Raw genomic sequence first — 6,091 nt, 5'->3', positions numbered from 1 at the left:
AGTAGTAGTAGTAGTAGTAGTAGTAAAAGTAGTAGTAGTAGTAGTAGTAGTAAAAGTAGTAGTAGTAGTAGTAAAAGTAGTAGTAGTAGTAGTAGTAAAAGTAGTAGTAGTAGTAGTAGTAGTAAAAGTAGTAGTAGTAGTAGTAGTAAAAGTAGTAGAAGTAGTAGTAGTAGTAGTAGTAGAAGTAGTAGTAGAAGTAGTAGTAGTAGTAGTAGTAGTAAAAGTAGTAGTACTGGAACAAACTCAAAGTTGCACTGTATGTGGTAAAAAAGGTGAAACATGAGACCACAAACTTTGATGATCTTTCCTGATTGGCATAAATTGGCTTCTGAATTTCCTCTCAGACCAATTATGTTCTCTGTCTAAATTATACATTACACTTTTCAGAAAAGTGTCCCTCATCTTATTAAATTGAAAGTGGCTCACTGGTTCGTGCTGTGAGTACTCAACATCAAAATGCGGCTTCTGGGACTTGTCAGCGTGGTGGGAGCGACCTTGAAGAAGGCTCACAACATGAATCAGTGGAATGGATGAAACAACATCTTCAGATCTGTGGCCAATCTGAAAAATGCTCATGTACAATCTTAACACCTTGACGTCAAATGCATATGTAATCATGTTTTTTAATTGTGCTTGCTGGTAGAGTTTTTTAGATGTCTCAAATTGTATCCTGATAGACAAGATGTGAAAGATCTTTTTTTGTAATACCACTATCTATCCTCATGGCTCTTCCCTTTTTGCTATCTAAAAGTATTATTCTGAATAAGGACAAGAGAGGCCGCGCTTATAGCAGCAGCTTCGTGCACTACGTCCATCTTCCGGATGACTGTACGTACATGTTCTCATTGTATCTCGGTGCAATGATAATAAAGCTTATTCTGATTCTGATTCTGAGTCTTCACCTGAGGGTTAGGCTCATCTGTGTTGTGCTATTTGTTTGTATAGTTACCTCGTTCCCACTATATACAAGTCATAACACTCCACATTTACTGAATGGCATGTACAACACCAGTCAGCTTTCTATTTGTTTTCCTTTACTTGGATGAACCAGTTTTTGTCCGAGGGTGTTGTTACATTTGAAGTGAAGGACTAAATTATGACATGAATGGCCCATTCCTCACATGTATTCCACAACTAGAACCACTCTACCCAAATCAGAAAAAAAAGTTCCAGCTTTGTTGACATTGTCAATGAATAAAAGCATTAAATATTGCCGTATTTTTTTTTTTGGACTATAAGGTGCATTAGATTATAAGGTGCATTAAGCGAAACAAGTTCATGTTGACAGATTTTTGAGCGCCGTGTATCACATAAAATTGGTTCGAGGTCAGTAAGCACAACCAGAATTAATACATAAGGTGAACCAGATTATAAGACTCACTGTCGATTTCTGAGAGAATTAAAGGATTGTAAGTGTGCCTTATAGTCTGAAAAATACGGTAGTGCTTAAACTCATTTTCCATGTATTTTTTCAACTCAACTGTTTACCACAACTGGTAGTAGTAAAGATACACAAGAGACACCAGAGGATAGATATGTTTGTGAGTACCTTTTTTTCCCTATATCTGCAACGCAATAGATTCAAGTGCAGAGCGCTCTTTGCCTTGCTACGTTTGCCTGCTACTAAAAGACAAAGCTGGCTTGTTGTTCAAATCAAACCAGTTTGCTGGTGATAAGATGGTTTCTGGGGCCCTCCCTCTCCCCTGTCGACCCCTCTGAGGCAGCCATAGCCTAAGTGGTTCAAAACATCAAAGTTCATGCTCAATAATTCAGGTTAAAAAAAATCCAACAAAGTTAAGTCAAGTCATCTGGATGGTTTCTTTTTTTTTGTTGAGATGTTTCATCCATCATCCAAAGGACTTCATCATTTTAGCGTTTTATGAATGAGAAAAAAATAATGTTGCGTGTAGACTGTTATTACAAGAGCTGAGTAGAAAGCACGAGTATGTTGTGCGCTACAAAAGCTATTAATGCAGCTGGTAGCACTGCTGTTAACATTACAGACAAAGAAGAAGAAGAGCTGAGCGCACCACATTTAAAACAGAAGAAGAAGAAGTGCAGAGTGAGCTTGTCACCACCAATGGGGGAGCTCTCCTGTGATAGGGTATGTGTGAACCGATTTATTGTATTTGAACCGGGCTGAGCCTTGCCGTGATAAACGTTTGGTTTGTGGGAGGAAATGTTTCTGTTGTCAGCCAGTTATCATGTCCAGGTAATAAAAATAAGTCTTGGATGTTTGTTAACTCAGTTTGGACATATGAAAGTTCCCCTGTGACAGAAACTGAACGAAACAAGAACTGAACTGAAACTGAGGAGGGAGAGAACATCATCTGCTTAAATGTGCATTCCTTCTATTCTATTAGATTTTATTTTATATAATATATATATATATATTTATATATATATATATATAAATATATATATATATATACACACAACTTTTTATTTCTATCTTTGATAGGATTTTTAACATTTCATCAGTGGAGGAAACTTGTTAAATAATTAGAGGCAGTTATTCTAGTGGCTAGATAAAATAAATGGAAGAGCAAATAAAAAGAATAGGTAACAAATTACTACATTGTGTATTATTTCTTATGTTTAAAGTATTTTACTTTAGTGTTATCTTTAGGGAGTGGTGGCACTGAGGTTAGAAAAGGTGGGCCAGTGATTGGAAGGTCACCAGTTCATTTCTCCGGACCGACAACATTAAAATGTGGGTGGGATTGGTGAAGCACCCACACCTGCCTCCACCCTCATTTGCTCCTCTATGGGCCCTTGAGCAAGGCCCTCAGCTCCCACTATCTGCTCCCCTGGACGCACTAGATAGCAGGTCTCTGCTCCACACAGAGGGCTGTGGTAGCTCGGTGGTCTGTGGTTGCATCAGGAAGGGCATCCTGTGTAAACACATTCACCAAGTCTTCGTGCGAGTTAGTTTGCCCTGAAGAAAGGAACAGCCATAAGTAGAAGAAAAAACGTTACTATTATCTGTACATAATCTTTTCTGCTCTTATTCTGTCCAGACCTCCATGCCTACCATGGTTGATGGCTCTTTAGACAGAGGAGGCCTCGCAGAACCAGATTAGTTCACCCAGCGCTGTTTTCTATTTCTTCATGAACAAATTTATTCCACTTGATTAATGGGAGAATACTCAAACCACGTGTTGCGCCGTGCTCTAAAATAGTTATTGATTCAAGTGGAACGTAAACATTAAGGAGTTACTTAACGAGGTAAACGACGCTACTTCCTCAGGCGGCTGAGACGAGCTGGTCTAGGAAGCTCAGTCCTCACCTCCTTCTACAGGTGTGCAGTGGAGAGCATCCTGTGCTCCAGCATCAACATGTGGCATGGAGGCTGCACAGCTGCAGAAAGAAAAGCTTTGCAGAGAGTGGTGAAGGCTGCACAGAAGATGTTGGAGTCAGCCTCCCCACCATCACAGACATGTACACCTCCAGATGCAGGGATAAGGCCACCTGCATCATGAAGGACCCCACTCACCCAGCACACACACTTTTTGCCCCGTTCCCCTCAGGAAGGAGGTTGAGGAGCATTAAGTGTAGAACCACTAGACTGAGGAACAACTTCTACTCTGAGGCTGTTAGACTCATGGATCTCTAACCAGGAGAATCACTGTGAAAAAAGGAAAATCACAGTAATGCCACTTTAACTGGTGATATGTGACGTATCTGTGCTGCTGAAAAGCTGCTGTATTCATACGGTACCTATCTGCTCACTATGACTCATGTTCAGGCTGCTGTTTAATATACCATATTATTTTACATTATTAGTGTTTAGCGTATATCTTAGATAGAGCTGCTGCCTCTCAGCGAGCAGGTCCTTGGTTCAAACCCCGGTCCAGGGGCCTTTCTGGGTGGAGTTTGCATGTTCTCTCCGTGCATGCGTGGGTTTTCTCCGGGTACTCCAGTTTCCTCCCACAGACCAAAAACATGCATGTTAGGCTGATTGGTAACTCTAAATTGTCCCTAGGTGTGAGTGAGAGAGTGAATGTTTGTTTGTCTCGTTTGTCTCTATGTGGCCCTGTGGGTGTACCCCGCCCCTCGCACAGTGATCGCTGGACATGGGCACCAGCGACCCCCATGACCCAAAATGGAATAAGCGGGTAAAGAAAATGGATGGATGGATGGTATATCTTAGATTCTTATATATTGTTTCTTTGCATACATTATACTTTTGCTATTTTTGGGTATAACTGGGACCTTGAGTACACAAATTTGTTCCACCTCATGTACCACATGTGATGTGAATGACAATAAAGAACCTTGAACTTTGTAGATGTTTAACCAGATTGCAGGAAATAATCAAAATTTACAGGGGGAGGACACCCCCCCCCCCCACACACACACACACACACACACACGCACCAACATTAACAAATGTTTCTGGTTCTGGCATCATTGTTAATATTACTCAGGAATGTGTGTGGAGAGGCACTTACCTGTATTAGATTTTTTATTGTTTGAACATAAATATGTAAAAAATAAATGAAACCATTCTATCCCCTTTTATTAATGTCATCTTGATTATGAATTTCATCTTGATAACATTTTATTCTTTTTTGTCTCCGAGCTGGAAATGTCCCTAGATTTAATTTCAGATATCTGGTCACTTTAACCTATAATCCTCATAATTTCACCGCTGATAATAAACTGTCCGCAGGCCAGCCCCGCCCTCACTGCTTTGACAAACGATGAATAATCCGGGTTTATATTCCGGCTGCACTCACCTGTACTTGTCTGATTTCTGGTCCTGCAGTTGGACTTCTGTCGAGCCTCGCTGACGCAACCGACGATCCGCCCCATCAGCTGCAGGATCGTCTCATCCCGGAAGAGCTCCGCTCCAACCGGAGCTCCAGGACTCTGACTGACAATGCTTTGGTCAAATCACGTGCACGCGACCACGCAGTTATCCAGCCACATGTTTTGACAGACACCTTGCACGTACAGTGACGCTTTATTCTTTTCACGGGACAATGACGCCATCGGAAGAGGTAACGGGACACCAGGGGCGTCTCCAGAATGTTTTCAAGGGGGGCCGATGGGGAATACCAATGATTCTAAAGTGGCACCCCCAAACCAAACGGACTTTCTAGTAAAAGTAATGTGAGTGGTAAAAAAATGAACACATTATTTACCAGACAAGCATTCAGGCCTGTGTTTGAACAGTTGAAAAATCAGTCAAATTTGTTTTTATTTTGGGATGATATAGTTTGAAGGTAAGTGATTCAGATTTCAAAATTGTATATTTGGCCAAGTGAAAAAAATTGTACATGTAACATTGACTTTAGCTTAAAATAATAATATTGCTATCCGGTCCTATAACCACCACAACATGAATGGGACCAACCCGATATGCAGGATATGGAAAATATCACCTTTCTTCCTACATTCACTCATATATGCTACACATATAAAGAAAATATAATTATATTAAGAATAATATTGAAGAAAAAACACTTCAGTATTTTATTTTACACACAAAAAATGGATTCTTAGAATGCTGAAAGTACTAATCACTGATATTAAATGGGTAGTTTGTAAATAAAAACCCATAGAACTGGCAGAATGATTCTGTGATTGTTATCTTTTGAATCATTCGTAGTTTGAAAAATGCTGTCACTTTAAATAGTAAATTGTCTGATTTGATGGGAAATAAAGCAGCTTAAACAACTCTTTTCTCATACATTTAGTTAATCAAAGTATATTTCTTGTATTTCTGTGTTCACTATCTTTCTCTTCAGCAAAATAAAAAAGTGATGTTTTAGCACTGATTTATTAAAAATAGCACATTTGATGTATTTTTATTAATGAGCTTTTCTCATGCCTTTTGCTGCTTCTCTTAATTTAATTGATCATTTATAAACAGATTTGCAATGGCTGGGTGGAATTTGCATGTTCTCCCTAGGTTTTCTCCCGGTACTCCAGTTTCCTCCCACAGACCAAAAACATGCATGTTAGAGCAGTGTTTGTTAGCGCACATGGTGTCTGTTAGAGCACACAATGTCTATTAGAGCACAGTGTCTATTAGAGCACAGTGTCTATTAGAGCACAGTGTCTGTTAGAGCATAGTGTCAGA

General features: G+C 39.7%; 1 protein-coding gene across 1 annotated transcript in view; it reads right to left on the bottom strand.

Annotated features, from left to right (window-relative positions):
• LOC119426482 (microtubule-associated protein 4-like) overlaps positions 1 to 4,798 on the bottom strand; it is a 40,674-nt gene extending 35,876 nt beyond the window's left edge. The window contains exon 1 of the mRNA XM_037694040.1: positions 4,743 to 4,798. The gene's annotated coding sequence lies outside the window, so the exon portion shown is untranslated. The remainder of the gene's footprint in view (positions 1 to 4,742) is intronic.
• Positions 4,799 to 6,091: the final 1,293 nt, after the last annotated feature.

Source organism: Nematolebias whitei, chromosome 20, assembly GCF_014905685.2.
Source record: "Nematolebias whitei isolate Nwh7 chromosome 20, NemWhi1, whole genome shotgun sequence".
NCBI classification, from domain to species: domain Eukaryota; kingdom Metazoa; phylum Chordata; class Actinopteri; order Cyprinodontiformes; family Rivulidae; genus Nematolebias; species Nematolebias whitei.
The sequence above is the reverse complement of the archived record's forward strand: the minus strand, read 5'-3'. Positions and strand labels throughout refer to the sequence as shown.